The sequence below is a fragment of the Lissotriton vulgaris genome, chromosome 7 (genome assembly GCF_964263255.1).
Source record: "Lissotriton vulgaris chromosome 7, aLisVul1.2, whole genome shotgun sequence".
Taxonomy (NCBI): Eukaryota; Metazoa; Chordata; class Amphibia; order Caudata; family Salamandridae; genus Lissotriton; species Lissotriton vulgaris.
Genome location: NC_141695.1, coordinates 1,175,357,352 through 1,175,373,951, shown reverse-complemented (window position 1 = coordinate 1,175,373,951; position 16,600 = coordinate 1,175,357,352).

The following is a 16,600-nucleotide window of genomic DNA, read 5'->3' as shown; positions in this document are numbered from 1 at the left end:
TCCATCCATCCATCCATCCATCCATCCATCCTTTCACCCACCCCCTCATCATCCATCCATCCATCCTTCCCCTCAACATCCATCCATCCTTTCACCCACCCACTCATCATCCATCCTTTCACCCACCCACTCTCCATCCATCCATCCACCCACCCACTCATCATCCATCCTTCCCCTCTTCATCCATCCTTCCGCCCCCCACCCACTCATCATCCATCCATCCATCCTTCCCCTCATCATCCATCCATCCTTCCCCTCATCATCCATCCATCCATCATTTCACCCACCCCCTCATCATCCATCCATCCTTCCCCTCATCATCCATCCATCCATCCTTTCACCCACCCACTCATCATCCATCCTTTCACCCACCCACACTCCATCCATCCATCCTTTCACCCACCCACTCATCATCCATCCATCCATCCTTCCCCTCATCATCCATCCATCCTTCCCCTCATCATCCATCCATCCTTCCACCCCCCACCCACTCATCATCCATCCATCCTTCCTCGCATCATCCATCCATCCTTCCCCTCATCATCCATCCATCCATCCTTTCACCCACCCCCTCATCATCCATCCATCCATCCTTTCACCCACCCCCTCATCATCCATCCATCCCCTCATCATCCATCCATCCATCCTTTCACCCACCCACTCATCATCCATCCTTTCACCCACCCACACTCCATCCATCCATCCTTTCACCCACCCACTCATCATCCATCTATCCATCCTTCCCCTCATCATCCATCCATCCTTCCCCTCATCATCCATCCATCCTTCCACCCCCCACCCACTCATCATCCATCCATCCTTCCTCGCATCATCCATCCATCCTTCCCCTCATCATCCATCCATCCATCCTTTCACCCACCCCCTCATCATCCATCCATCCATCCTTTCACCCACCCCCTCATCATCCATCCATCCTTCCCCTCATCATCCATCCATTCTTTCCCCCACCCCCTCATCATCCATCCATCCATCCTTCTCCTCATCATCCATCCATCCTTTCCCCCACCCCCTCATCATCCATCCATCCATCCATCCATCCTTCTCCTCATCATCCATCCTTTCCCCCACCCCCTCATCATCCATCCATCCATCCTTCTCCTCATCATCCATCCTTTCCCCCACCCCCTCATCATCCATCCATCTATCCTCCCCTTCATCATCCATCCTTCCCCTCATCATCCTTCCATCCTTTCACCCACCCACCCATCCATCCTTCCCCTCCATCCATCCCCTCATCCATCCTTCCCCTCCATCCATCCCCTCATCCATCCTTCCCCTCATCCATCCATCCTTCCTTCCCCTCATCCATCCATCCTTCCCCTCATCCAGCCTTCATTTTGTACATCCTCCATCCTTCCCCTCATCCATCTTTCCCCTCATCTATCATTCAGCTACCCTTCCACCCAAAATGCCATCCCCCACTGTGATGCACTGTACTTACAGGAGATACTCTGATTGAACTGATCGTCCTTCATACTTTGTTAATCAGTGTGGGTGCGATTGTGCCATTTCTTTATTTTAATACATTAAAGACTGCATGTTTGAAGAACCGAAGTTTGTTTACAATTTAGTGACAGTAAATAATCTCTGTGAAGAGAACCACGTGCTGCCTCGGTGTAATCTGGCCGGGTCTAGGATGTTTGGGGCCCTGGGTAGAAATGGAATGTGTGAAGCCCTCCTAAATCGCAGAGACATAACGCATTCAGGGCTGTTTGCATCTGAATGGATGCCCCCTGCTCCTGAACCTGCAGCCCCCCTCTCAGCCACCTTCGAGCTCATCAAGAGCTGAAGGTGTGAGGGTTACCACCCCGCTGTGCCTCTCCAATGCTGCTGAGTATCTAAACTTTAGAACAGCCTCGGAGTCAAGAAAGGGGGTGGGGGCAAGCTGTGTTGGCTTCAGGGAGCTGCGACCGGTGCCCGGTTAAAATGACGGACAAATGGCGTCCGTTAAAGAATCCTTCACGGACAACGGACAGACGGGCGAAATTACGGACTGTCCGTGAAATTTACGGACGGTTGGTCACCCTAGTGTTGGGCTGGTCCGAGGCACACTGCCGCTTAGTGCCTTTATTTACTAATATAAATACACTGTGCTTGTTGGTGCTGCTGCTGCGTGCACTGCCCTAAACTTTGTCGGACTGCTGCTTTAATGTTGATCACTCATTACGGGGAGCGCGTGTGCCAGGGCGCAGGGCGTGGCAATCTGCATAAAATAATTCTGCGTACGCCGCACAGCCCCTACCCCCGGAAAACTAAATCCAGCCCAATCTCAGTGTCCCGCCCACCGAAAACACTGAACTAAGGTCCTGCCATTGCTTGAATGCCTTCATGAATCCGAAATGAAACTTCTTGACTGAATATTTGCTCAGGTTCGCACTGTCGCGCCCCAACATAAGTACAATGCAAGTTTGCAGCACTCTATTTCACCGGGAGTCCGGCACTCGGGAGCAGTAATCAAGTATGTTATCAACCATGTGAATAATGCTGCTTGCTCAGGCGGGTAGACCCGGCCCTGATAATTAAGTGCCGGTGCTAAGCACCGGAAAGCACCGGCACAAATTAAGCACTGGTCTGGCGTAGACGGGGCGATCATGGTGTTCAAGCTGTCATTGATGTCAGCGATCTTGCGGTGGAAGAAGATGGCCAGTGAGTTGCACAATCCTTATGAGGGCGGTATGTCGTTGGCGCTGGGGTTGGAGAGTTCCTTTACGATGCTGAAAAGCTCTTTGCTGTTGTGTGCATTGTTATCCAGACGGTCTTTGAAGGAGGATCTCTTGGCTAATCTGATGAGGTGGTGATGTCTGCGGGTGGCGTCCTTGTGGGCTGCGTGGTTGCCCAGAGTGCGTTCATGGAGCCATATCTTCTCCAGTTTCCGGCATGCGCGTTTGGAGGTCTGCAGCTCATTGGTGAACCAGGTGGCTCTCTTGCTGGCATGGTTGTTGGAGGGTTTCTTGAGTGGGGCGATGGTGTTGGCGCAGTCGTCGATCCATTTTCTGAGGTTGGGGGCTGCGAAGTCTGGGTTGGTCGGGTCGGTGGGTGGGTTTTGGGCGAGGTTGGTGATCAGCTGGTCTTCGGTAACTTTGCTCCAGCAGCGGAGAGGTAGCTGTTGGGTGCGGTGGTGCGTGGTTGGTTTATTGAAGGTGAAATGGATGCAGCAGTGGTCGGTCCAGTGGAGTTCAGTGGTGTGGTCGAAGGTGACGTGGGTGCCTGCGGAGAATACGGGGGCCAGCGGCGTGGGTGGGTGTGGTGACGAGTTGTCTGAGGCTGAGGTTTGCGAGGTTGTCGATCAGGGTGGCGGATTTGGCGACGCTGTTGTTCTCGAGGTGGAAATTCAGGTCCCCGAGGAGGATGTAGTCTGGAGGCGAGTGTGTGGGTGCTGGCGAGTTCAGCGACGGAGTCGCTGAATTGAGCTCGGGGTCCAGGGGGTCTGTAGATGAGTGTTCCTCTGAGGGTGGTGTTGGGGTTGATGTGGATCCGGAAGTGCAGGTGTTCGGTGGTGTTGAGGGTGTCGTCTGCATAGGTGGTGACCTTGAGGGTGGACTTGTGGAAAATGGCTATTCCTCCTCCGATTCCGTTGGCACGATCCCTGTGGGTGATCTTGTAGCCGTTCGGGATGGCTATGGCGATGCCGGGCACTGAGGAGTCGTTCCACCAGGTCTCGGTCAGGAAGGCCACGTCTGGGGCGGAGGTGTCGAGCAGATCCCAGAGCTCGACGGCATGTTTGCGTGCGGAGTGGGTGTTGAGGAGTATGCAGTGGAGGTGGTTGGGTCCAGTCCTTGGAGGTTTGGTGGCTCTGTCGCAGGTGAAGCTGCTGGTGTAGCAGGAGAAAGGTCCGTGAGTCCGTTTCGGAGTGGCTTGGAAGCAGATGTGGTTTCGGGCGGTGCTGAGTGCGTAGAGGGTGCTGGTGTCGTAGCGGAGTCTGGTGTTTTGGGGTTCGCGGGGTCCAGGGGTTCTGGCACTGGGCGCAGTCCAGGCGCGGATGGGCGCAGACAGGCATGCCTTTGGCGCGCCAGCAGCGCGACCGTCGCGCGTGCCCGCTGCGCGGCCTCCATAAGAGAGGGATAGGGAGGGAGGAGCAGCTGGGAGGGAGGAGCTGGGTGGCCAATGGGGAGCATGGGGGTGGGGCCACAGAGAAAGCAGCGGCAGGAAGGAGCGGGAAACGGCAGGAAAACAGGCAGGCGTCAGGGAGCAGGTACGAGGCAGCTGGCGGCCCTGTGGTGGCATGGGGAGCGACCTGCCTGCGAGCAGGGTCAGAGGTCGCTCTATTGCTCCAATGCTGACATTAGAGTCCCGGAGGTAAAGTACCACAGCATCAGCATATAGTGATGCGGCATGCATTGTCCCATCTAGTGGGATTCCGCCATTTATCCCTCTCATTCCGAAGTTGAATGGCCGGAGGCTCCATAGAAATGGCAAATAGAATAGAGGGAAGGGGGTATCCCTGGTGAGTTTCCTAGCCTATGGGGAAGGGGGTGGAGAGAAGGTGGCCAATTCGCACCCTGAAGGATGGGTTAGTGTATAACAATTTTGTGTATGCTAGAAGGCCTCTGCAGATGCCAAACCTGCTCAGCACTGTTAATAAATATTCCCATGACAACTTATCAAATGCCTTTTCCAAATCAAGGATTAGGCTCACAGCTTGTGGGTTGCGTAACAATGCCTGGTCAATCACATGAAAGAATCGCCAAAAATTATGGGCAGTTTTGCGGCCAGAGACAAACCCGATCTGATCTGGATGTCTTATATTGGGCAGAATCTGGGGGTAGGGATCTGCCTGGATTTTACCTAATATTTGATAATGGATACCCTGTATTGTGATGGGTCGTTAGGAAGACAGACAGCAAGGGTCGTATGGGGCTTGAGGAGAGAAAGAAGAAGGAACTCCTGAAGTGAGGGCAGGAGTATCCCAGTTTCAAGTGCCTCATTGTAGATGTTGGCCAATTTTTGGGATAAATGGACTGTGATTTGGTCATACTACTCGACTGGCAGGCCACTATGCCCGGTGTTTTGTTCTTCGCCAAGTCATGTATCGATTTTTTCACTTCGCTACTGTGATGGGGTCTTCATTTAAATTCCTAGAGAGAGAGAGAGAGAGAGAGAGAGAGAGAGTGGAAATGTGGGTACGGGGATGTCCATTGGGTATGTCTCAACAGTATCAGGAAGTGGAGCATGGTGTACTTGGTAGGGGCTGTATTAGTACTCATAAAATGTATGAAAAATAGCCTGCTGGGAGTGCAAGGGCGATAGTGGTCCAAGTTTATCTTCATAATGGGACAAGCACTGGCATCCTGATATGTCAGCCACACCAGGAGATGGCCAGGCTTACACAAACAGTATAGGCAATGAGGTTGTACCAGAGGAGACACTCTAGAACAGAGGCATGACCATGATACAACGAGGGTGATATCATGTAGTTGTCCACAAGGAATCTCAAGTTTAAATTCCCCCATAAATTCCAACCTCAATTCGTGGGACCCTTCAAAATAGTGAAACAAATCAATCCAGTGACCTTCCAAGTGCAATTGCCGGCAACTATGAAGATACACCCTGGATTTCATACGTCATTACTGAAGTCTGCTCATGATAGGGCAAGACCGTGCCCACCTCTAGTTTTCATTAATGGGTATCCAGAATGCCAAATGAAGGCAATCAAAGGGATGTGGAAAAGGAATGGCCACATCTGGTATCTAGTAACATGGACTGCTTATGGATCGGCAAACGATTCTTTAGAACCAGCACATAAAGTCATAGCTGCCAGGTTAATATGTCAATTTCTATCATCAAGAGTGGTGTAGGCTATGTGAAATCGGCTTAGATAGGGGGCACTGTCACAGTGAGCTGTTGTAATGCCCATTTTACTCCAAAACTACTAAACAAGAATAAGCAATTATGGAGGAAGCAGCTTGAGCCACGAGGAAAACCATGGTGGTTTTGCTGCAACATATCCTACTGCAATACGGCCAACATGGTTGCAGGACTCCGAATTTATGAGAACATGAGGACATTCACTGATTGCTCTTATATTTAAAGAGTCAGGAGGTGTTGGGTGGCGCCTGCTATTTTGAATTGTTTGTACCGAAGTCTCTGTGGTTCCCATCCTGCAGTGTTGGCATTGCAGCTATAATTCCTCATTGGAGACAAAGCTAAGTCAAGCTCTTGTTCAGGGTCTCTGGATCCCTTCGTGGTAGGGAGTGGGTGGCAGGCCATTGTGAGCATTGCTGGTTTTGTGACAACTATGTTTTGTTTGCGTACTTTGTCAGGTTTTTGACTGCTCCATGTAGGTGCATTCTGCTGCATTCAGTGCCAAAAGTGTTGATTTGCACTCCCCCAAGGCAGTGTGGATACAGAGGCCTCTACCTCCTACTTCATTAAAGGCCTCCCATTTGACTAGGTAAGAGTAGGCTGAGCCCTCATTCTGTTCTAAGTATTCAAAAGCGTTCTTAGAGATCTTTGAAGATCAAGTCTTTGAGTGTGGAGGCCTGTAGCCACTCTGTATGGATGGGTTTGTGGGATTTACCCTGCTCTATGCTCATTAAAAGAGAGCTTTGATCTGCAATTTGTCTTCCGAGGTTGTCAATTAGGTAGCCACAACACTAGGCTCCAGACGTTGCCCAAGCCAGGGTGTTGGGTAGGGAGGATGTAAGCAGTCTAGGATGGGTCCATGATGCAGTTAAAGTCCCTTCCCAGCAGCCATGGTATGTGATCCAATTTGGCAAGATGGGCTGAGATGTAGTGGAGGAAAGTTGTTTTTTTGGGAATTGGATAATAAAAGTTACCTATAAGGAGAGTGGAGCAATCTAGGCTACCATCCAGGAGGACAAACATTGGGTCCACCTCTTGGGATGAGACCTTGAGGGGGGCATGCCTTCACCCATATTAAATACCCCATACATAGGCAGAGTGATTTGTGGTGAAAATATGACCCGTCCACCTCTTCTGCAACCTAGTACCCTCAGCCTGCATAACGGGTGATTCCTGGAGCAACGTTATTTGGACCCCTTTGCGCCCAATGTAGGAGAAGATTCAATAAGATATGGCGGGCGTTGGCATCCCTTGGATGTTCCAGGATATAAAGCTAGAAGATTGGGTTCTTGCAATCCCACCCAGCCTGGCAATCCTCTAGGTCTCACAGGTGAGTGAGTACATGTCAATGCAGGAAAAAAAGCATGTAGTAGGAAAGAGAAAACTGCAGAGTGAAGTACATGTTGCTGGGGTCCGCATGCGAACAGGTCCGCCTGTGTGGATCCCCAAGTGCTCCCCGTCATCTTCTGTCCACAGAATGTGTACTGGTCATCCTCCAAATTGGATGAAGTGCAGATGGATGGAGCTGCCGGCCAGGAGCCCTCAGGTTAGCCATCCGCCATGTTGGCCACCCAGGACACGCCCAAGTATTTCTCTTTTTGAGTTATTAAGAGGATTTGCTTAGTGAAGATAGAGACCTTGCTCTGATAAGCATTACTGCATCATCCCATGTTTGAACCAGTGAGCTCTAACTTGCACAGATGCCAGAAGCAGAGCCAGCAATGCATGGGTCTAGATTGTGTATCCTGTATTGTGTAAATAATATGAGGCATGACAGAAATTAAGTCACCCTCTTTGACTTCCCCAGAATATCCGATTTCCATAAGTATAGTGTAGATCACTACAAATACCCTCTATCTCAAGGTTTGAAAGTGAGGCACTGATTCTAGAGAGGTGCTAAGCCGCCTCCGCAAACCATTGATTTGAATCATGGGAATCCAGTTATGCAGTATAAACCACTACCTCAGATGGTATTGGTATAATGGAGGCTCCAGGAAACATTTTTCAATATCTGTGAGGTCAGCATGGTGCAAGGTAAAGAAGCAATGACCTGTAGTAGTGGAAACCGCATATAATTTTTAGCGGTGCCATTATAATCACACACGTAGAGTGCACCATATAATCCTTTGTTGTAATAACATGAAGTTTAGAATTTTTAAATGTATTAACTTGAAATGTGATGTTCTTAGGTCTTTGTGAAAGTAACATGGAGAATTAACGTAGAAAGTGAATGTACCTAGCAGAAAAAATTAATGTGAATTGTTTGTGCTGTGATATTGCCAATTATTTATGTATTAAACATATCATAAATTGTGTTCATTTAAATGTAGGTTAATGCATCTATTGAATGTGCCTTATTTCCCCATGCAAATTCGTAAAGCTCATATGTTGGTTTCTGATGTTAGCTGAATCTTGTAGGCCTGAAATGCATTTCCCTGGAAACTCTTGCTTTAGAATTATTAACTGAATTTCATTTGTGCTGTGGAATTTGTTCTTTTTCTCGTTTTGTGTTGCAGGTTACAGAAATGCTCTTGGTAGAAAGAAAATGTCTTGTTTATTAGTTAGGCAAGGAGAGAAGAAGTTGCATCGTAAACTTGACTCAATAAAGGAAGGCTGTTGTGCTTCACACATGAGAAGGCCTGGTAACAAAGGACAAACTGTTGCAAAACAAGAACACCATTATCCCATGGAAAACTACCTTTAGGATTGTACTCAGAGCAGATGGCCTGACCTGCAAAGACTCTTGGGAAGGATACCTAAAATAATGTGCTACTTGACCCATTAACTGTGCAGAGACGCCTTAGGAAGAGTCCACATACTGACACCATTTATTTCTCCTTTCTAAAGATGCTCAAGTAGGGATGCCACTTTAGTGGTAGATAGTTAGTGATAGATTGATGCTTTTTATTCACCATCCCTCGATGCAGGGAAACTTGGACTTGCGCTTTCTGATCCTCTGCATCCTGTTTCTTGAACTAAGTGTCTTGAGGTGTTTTTTATGTTCAGTTGTATTTGGCATTGTAATAAATTAACATACCTTATGTAGTTGTCAGTAGTCACTGTGTCCAAAGGATTTCCTCTTGATTTGATTGGCAATAATAGTGTTTTGTCTCCCCTCTACGCTTTCATGCTGCTAAAAAGAACCATTGGATTGTGATTCTCCAATAGGTCTAGAACTTATGGCCCGGCCCTTTCAGATGCAACCAGTTTGGCAGTTTGGCACATCCTTTGATAGGATCCTGCGTTGATTGGTCTATTTCAGCCTCATTTCTGTGTATTCTATGTGAAGTGACAGAAGGTTACCTAGGTGAAGTGACATACAGTATGCATACCACCATATTTAAGGGAAGGCGGATTGCAATTTGTGATTGTAAGGCATTCCCTGAAAGGTCTGTGTTCAAATGTTCATTTACATTTACCTACCAGTGTGAACATCTATCTCTTTATTCCAAGGCACGGGAAAAAATTGAGCACAAAACCATTGGAGAGAAATATTATTACCTTGTGGTATCGGATTTGATCTTCTCCCAGTGTTTTTTGTGCATTATTTAGTTTTTCCATTCACGGAGGGGAAAGAACGTGACTTGAAGGTCTTCAAGTTTTTCCCCTTTTACTGCTGAAAATCCTTCAGGGCTTAACTGGAGGAATTTGCAGGTGCAAAACAATGGTGACTGTAATGATGCGAGGGCCCTAGGTCCTCATGCTAATGAAATGAAACAACACAGACACAGTATGGTACTGGGTTAACTGGCCCTGAGCACGTGCATTCAGCCCCTTTTATTTTAGCATGGTCATCTGACTGATGACGCCTGTGGTGGGTGGGTGTTCAGTGTGTGACAAACATACTGGAACACTAGAATGTATCTCTGCGATAATACAGAGAACACGCACTATTTGTGCTTATCTCGTGGTTGCACTCAAACTGCGCCGACTGGAGAACAATCAAGCCTTATTTGAATATGACTGTTTATTGTCTGAGGTGACATAATGGACAAAAAATGATGGCTGGGATGCAGCGATAGATCACCAGTTGCTAAGATTAATTTTAGCATTCAACCCATCACATTTTTGCTCTTCTCAGTTTGACGTCCTAAGTGTGACGGGTTTGCACAAACATGGAGCCCATGTTCGCTGCACCACAGGACTCATGCTGTGCTTCACTGATGTAGCCTTACTGGGCCGAAGCTGACTTGAGTTTGCTGTTCCCATTCAGAGGGGATCTGGCCTAGCAGCTAGTGCGTTACTGTTGTTATTGGAGAAGAACCAAGGCTGATTTGCATGTGGCTGGTTCCTGTCTGAGTTTGGAAGTGGCCAAAAAACTGAGACTGGGATGTGGCTCCCAAGCAATCACCGGGGGCTGAGAATAATTCAAGCATCCTATCCATCATTTTTTTAAACTTTCCTGGGCAGTGAGACAGTGAAGTACTTCTTGCCTGCAAGAGTATGATAGATGATTATTATATTTTCAAAAATGTGTTGCTTTTCTTTGCATGAAATTAGTTACCATTTTTGCATATGGCAAATGGGTATAATGTCTATGGCGGTTTTAGATGCTGCTTAGCCCGCGTTTATAGAACATCTTACAGAACTGACATATTCTCAAAAGGACGATAGTTGAACAAACATACAGCAAATTGTTTTCATAGTAGGGCATTGAAAGGAAAGGTTTCAGTAAATAATATTTTGCACGGTTTTTTCTTTCCTATTGCAATACGTTGGCGCTATTTGAGGGCGAACAGCATGTGGGAAACGGAAACCAGTGGGCAGTTTCTGAGATAGAAATGTTGTCTAGTGTTACACATATGTCTATATTTTAAAATCCCTTTTACAATTTAAGATCGGATATTATAAACGCGTTGGAAACTAGAAACTGAACAGCTGTTCCTGAATTAATGATATGCTTGTAAAAATATGTTTTTCTTAAACTCCACAGTTTTAGGTATCTTAGATCAAATTCAAAAATGTATTATCTATGTTGGTGCAATTTAAAGAACTTGCTGCAGATTTTTTTATAGAAAGAAATGCACTATCATCATCTATTAGCAAGCCAACAGAAAACCACAGACTTGGGCATTAATAAATGGTCAGATGGAAAAAAGTTTGTGTTAAAAGTTAGGACTCGAGTAGGCAGAGATATGGTCTCTGTCCAAGTAGGGACCTCAATCCTAGTCAGGGTAAGTGGTTACACACTTAAAATAAACCTGTGGTAGTTTGGCTCAGAGAAGTCAAGTTAAGCATAAGAGGCAATGTGTAAAGTATTTGTGCACACACATGCAGTAACTCAATGAATGCACCACAGAAAAGACTCCACACTCATTTATCAAAAACATTGCCACTATTTGCTGAATAAAAAAAAACCTAAACAAAAATCCAATATATGCAAGTCACAATATGAGCATTCAACATTATTCTGTAAATCCAGTGCTGCGACCGCATCCACGATTATTCAACAATAGTGATCAAGTATGTAAAAGTAACACAAACCCATTTCAAGGGTGGGGAAGGTTCAGGGACCCTTCCGATTGGCTTTGTGATCACAAGGAGTAGTTTAGGTGCAGCGCTTGGAAGAAAGTGCTCCACAGGACCGAGGGATTAGACAAGACTTAGCTACGAGCACGGAGCTCAACTCAAAGGCAGAGTACCTGATTTTGGAGCAGAAGGGGTGACCGCCTCAGGGTCTAGGGTCCTGTCAATGGACCTCCCACAGAAGGAGGCGGTGCACCATTGGGCCGTGCAAGTCAGTCTCCAGCAGTCACATCTGCGATGAGTTCCCCCTGGCAACTGGGTCCTGCCCACAGACGTTGGCGGAGTTCTCAGCGTTGCTGTGCAAACCTCTGGCTTCACGAGGTAGGTGCCTCTGTGCTTTGGCAACTCTGTACCCTCAGAGAGTGTGGATTGGAGGAAGCACAAAGCGCTGAGAATTGTGCTGCTCTGGGAAGGATGCACGTGCTGGTGAAGTACAGAGCTCTTAGTACACGCTGACCTTGGTGAAGCAGGAGTGGGTGATTATAGCTCCTTGTCAGAACACTGCTGCTAGACTCACGAGTGACAGTCCCATGGCAGCGGTGCATAGGCGAAATCTTTGATGGCCATGAGATTTCAAAACACGGGGCAACCAAACAAGCCCTTGGAGTTACTCATGGTTAGGAGGTTGTAGAGTAGGGTCAGTCTTTCTCACTGCAAGAGGCAGCAGGAAGCAGGCCAGCACATAAGAGCAAATTGCAAAGTGGCAGTCCCTTCTGTCCCTTCTGATAACACAGTAAAGAGCAGACAGCAAGCCAACACAGCAGAACAGTTAGCAAAGTGGCAATTCCCTCTGGTAGTGCAGTTCTGCTTCTTGACTGTCTCCTTGGGACACAAAAGTGAACTGCATTGGGGGTGTCAAGGGTCCAGTATATATATATATATCCAATTGTGCCTTTAAAGTGAGGGAGACATCAAAAGGCCTTTGAACTCTACAAGGTCCCTTCCCTTCCTGCCCTAGTTCCAGATGCACTGCACCGAAGTATGCAGCAGTTTGTGCGAGGACAGGCACAGCCATATTCAGGTGCAAGTGTCATCTCCTCCCTCCTAATCTACCTCAGAAAGATCCATCAGCCTGGTGATGGGCCATCAAGATGCAAATGTTATACCCCAGCTCCCTTTGGGTGACTGTCTAGAGGGAGTGCGCAAAGCCAGCTGTCACCCAATCAAGACATGTATTCAGAGACGGCAGAGGCACAGAACGGCTAAAGTAAGAAAATGTCAACTTTATTACAGTACAAACAATACAAGGTTGGGCGCTTAGTCAGTTAAGCTGAGCCACTCTAAAACTCAAACACCACAATTGCCAATACTGACACCCATTCAACGACTCACCTCTATCCTCGATCACGCAACCTAATCACTATGATCACCGTTTATTTGAAAACAATGTTTTGGATAATTAATTCTTGATTCCATTAAAGTTCATGTAAAACAGTTTTCCCATGTTTCTACATATACAAAAAGAACATTACTGGCATAACCATGACTGTGCATAATCAATACAATCTATTAAAAAAAGACATACATGACCTTAAATAATACAATAAATATATTTTAAAATACACAACAAATATATAGCGCCCAAGGTCTGAGTTTTTCCCATAAGGAACTTAGTTTGTTTCATTTCAATTCAATGCTCCTAACCTTATGGGCTAAGCACCCAACAGTGTCTAAAGAAGACTCAGGAAGGAATAACTCATCCAACACCATTACAACCAATTACATCACTGAGCTCCAATGGTCCTTATTTTTAATGCACTTGAGGGGTGAAAATGCGTTTTGAACCCTTCTTTGTATGTTCGCCTCAGTACTTTTACACTCTTTGGGGCAGATTTACAAACCCCTTGCGTCATTTTTGTGCCTCTATTGCGTCACTTTTTCTGACGCAGCAGCAGCGTAAAAATGCAGCCCATTTACAACGTGACGCATCTAGGGAGATGCGTCACGTTGTAAAGCCGTGCATCACATTATACCTGCGTCAGGTATAATGTATGCAGGGTGGGCGTTCCAGCGCAAAAAAGCCTTGTAGAAGTGACGCAGTGAAATCTACAAGAGTTCACTACGCCACTTCTAGGACGCCACTGCGCCAAATTCTTGCGCCTGCTTGAAGCAGGTGTAAGAAGTGACACAGTGCAATGAGGATAAGCCTCCCCTGCATTGCTGAAGTTGCATCATGCTTGCGACACAACTCCAGCAATGCGTGACTTTTGCGCCGACAGATGCGTCAGAATTTCTGACACATCTGTCAATCCTTGCGCCTTGGTGCACTGTATTGTAAATACGGCGCATCCATAGTGGGGCAAGGGTTTCTAATGGTGGCGCAGGGAAAGTGACGCATCTATACAGATGCATCACTTTCTTGTAAATCTGCCCCTTTGTCTTTTACAACAAAATATCTCTGACAGGACCATACGCTCTGCAGGACAGCTGTACTAGCCGGTGGCTTCTACACGGGAATACGAATGAGAGACTCAGTGAGCATTTCGATGCACAGCAATGAATGACAGGTATTGCCCCTTGCTTCCTGAATTTAAAGCATTAAGAGTTTCCAGAACAGTGGCGGTGCGTCAATTGGGGGCGTTGGGGCGTTGCCCCCACACCCGCACACGCAGCTCCCCTCCCTCGGCGTACTGACTTTACGAAGTTAAATTCAAACAAACAAACTTATGTCGAGGCCGAGGGGACAATGCCTGTCAGTCAGCGTGATGATTGCAGGACCGCCCACCCCCTTCAGAGTCTGAAGGGGGTGGGCGGTCCTGTGTCATGTTGACTGACAGGCATTGTCAGGGGCAGGCAGCAGCACAGGTGCGCATGACTGGGGACGGAGGCACATTTTTCAGCCTTCCCCACGCATGCGCACGTGTGCCTGCTCGGCTGGTGCATGCCCATTAGAAGAGCGCAACCTCGCTCTCCTAATGGGCAGGCGGGCAGAAAGCAACCATGCCCTGTGTCAATCCTGGCTGAGGACGGAGGGCGGGGTTTCCGCTCATGTGTAGGCGCCTAGGTCCCGGAAGATGCTGTGCTGACGGTCCGGCGGTCAGGTAAGTTTAACTTTATTTTATTTCTTCCTTCTTTTCTTTATACACACAATCGCCTCAGCAGCCCCCGACTCATGCTCTCCTGCCTCCTCCTTTCGCCCCCGTGATCCACCGTAGGCCGGTGATAAATGTGTAATACACATCCATACATAGTGCAGCAATTCCACACACACTAGAGGCCGCGCGGAGAACACATTTTTACTTGGCTCCAACACTGCTGCATACATTTCCGCCTTGCTATGTACTCAGCACCCGAAACAGTGAGCACCGGGGAAATCCTGCCATCTCAAGCCAAGTCCTCTCTCAACTACCTGCGGTATACAAGTATGCCCTGATACACCAAAGTTCTACGCAAAGAAGGATCATACCATACTGTTGGGGAACGTAGAACAACTCGTGGGAATTTTAAAAAGTTTAAAATCTGAGGGCACAGCAGGACTAAACGGAATCCCGACTGCATTATTTAAAGGAGATGTAGTCTATGGGCTGCATAGTATTTGACCACATTGTTCAATGATCTTTATCTTGCAAATCAGTTACCAAACTCATGGAAAGGCAATAACTTCCATCCTCTTTTTAAAAACGGAAATCCTGCGTCACCTCGCAATTATAGTCTCATCGCATTAATCAACATTGAGGTGAAACTTAAGGTCAACTTCAGTACTTTAAAGGATGGAAAGAAGAGCAACAACTAATACCACAAGGCCAGACAGCATTCAGAGCAGGTGTGGGGACTTTAATACATTTAACAGCACTAACCCTCCTAGTGATGTAATGTAACGTTTATTGCATAGTTAATTTAAACCATAACAAATAGACATAAAATCGTTAAAATCATACAATACAAATCAATTCATCATCTAGGACTCATTAAATGCTGTAATCGCGATATTCCCTTCTTTCAATAACCTATACAGTACTATAATTAAAATACCAAGGGGCTTATTTACAAGCCCCTTGCGCCACTTTTGCGTCATTTCTCCCATGTTAAAAATGACGCAAAAGTGGCGCAAGGGGCCTGTACATAGGCCCCTAAATGCCTAGTTCTAATGCAGTCTGACAGTGTCAACGCCACCTGTAAGTTGAGCATAACCTCATTATCAATAAAATACATTTACAATATAATATAGGCCGAAAACAAAGTCAGCTGTATGTCCACGGGCTAGATTATAATAGCTTGGGCTCAATTAAAATAATGCCGTAGCCTTTTCTTGGGGACCGATGGGGCAATTCATTCTGGAAAGACAAAATATTTGTAGAATTCTGGAATTGCCTTTCTTAGAGCTACCATACTTCTCTTACGAGCCGTGCCTCCCAAGATTTCCGTCTAAAAAGGGTTAACCCTCACCACCAGGCCCCATACGTCCTAAATATCCACTGTCTCCCAGCTCGGCTCAAACATGCACATCTGCAAAGTGACTTAGATAATCGCAGACGTTATTTCCGAAGAAATGCTGTCGCCGGAGTGTTCAACAGTAATTTGTTAAAAAATATTTTTTTTAAATAGCACATCTCCCCAGTCCCCGAGCTACTACTAAAGCAAAAGGCAGATGCCTGTGAACAGGAGCAAACGTCCTCTGCTAGAAAAATAGGTTTTAGCAGGAGTGTCCTATGTTGATCTAGGGCCAGGCAACAGCATAACAAATGAAACCATGATTTCTGATAATTGTTTCATAGCCTTTCATTCCGATCTTCGCAGGTGGGTTCACCAGCACCCGCTAACTGTGCGAAAACCTTGGCCATAATCTAGACATTGGCACAGTTTCTTCCTATTTCAGCAAGCAGCAGAAACGGTGGTTACCGAGAATGGCACGTGAGGCACTCCTGCTTTGAATATGTTACCTAAAGGAAACATATTTGTTAGGGTACCCAACAAAACCAATGTTTTAATATATTTTTGTCCCTTACAAAATGTGCATATTTCAAATTCATTACTATTGAACGGAGTATTTTTAGATACGTGAATTACGTTAGAAAGGGATCTGAGTAATTCGGAATGTTGAAATGCAATTTTTGGGAGGGTGGTGGGGGGGGCGGGGGGTGTCACTGCCGCTCGCACATTGCCATTCATCGTTTGGTTTCATACATTTCTTTCTTCTCGCGCATTGGGTGATTCCTATCTCCATTCTGCATGGAAATCCTATTTAAGTTCAGAGCCTGTAGTCTCTGTGTTATTTATTTATTTATTTATTTAATGCCATTTATAAAGCGCG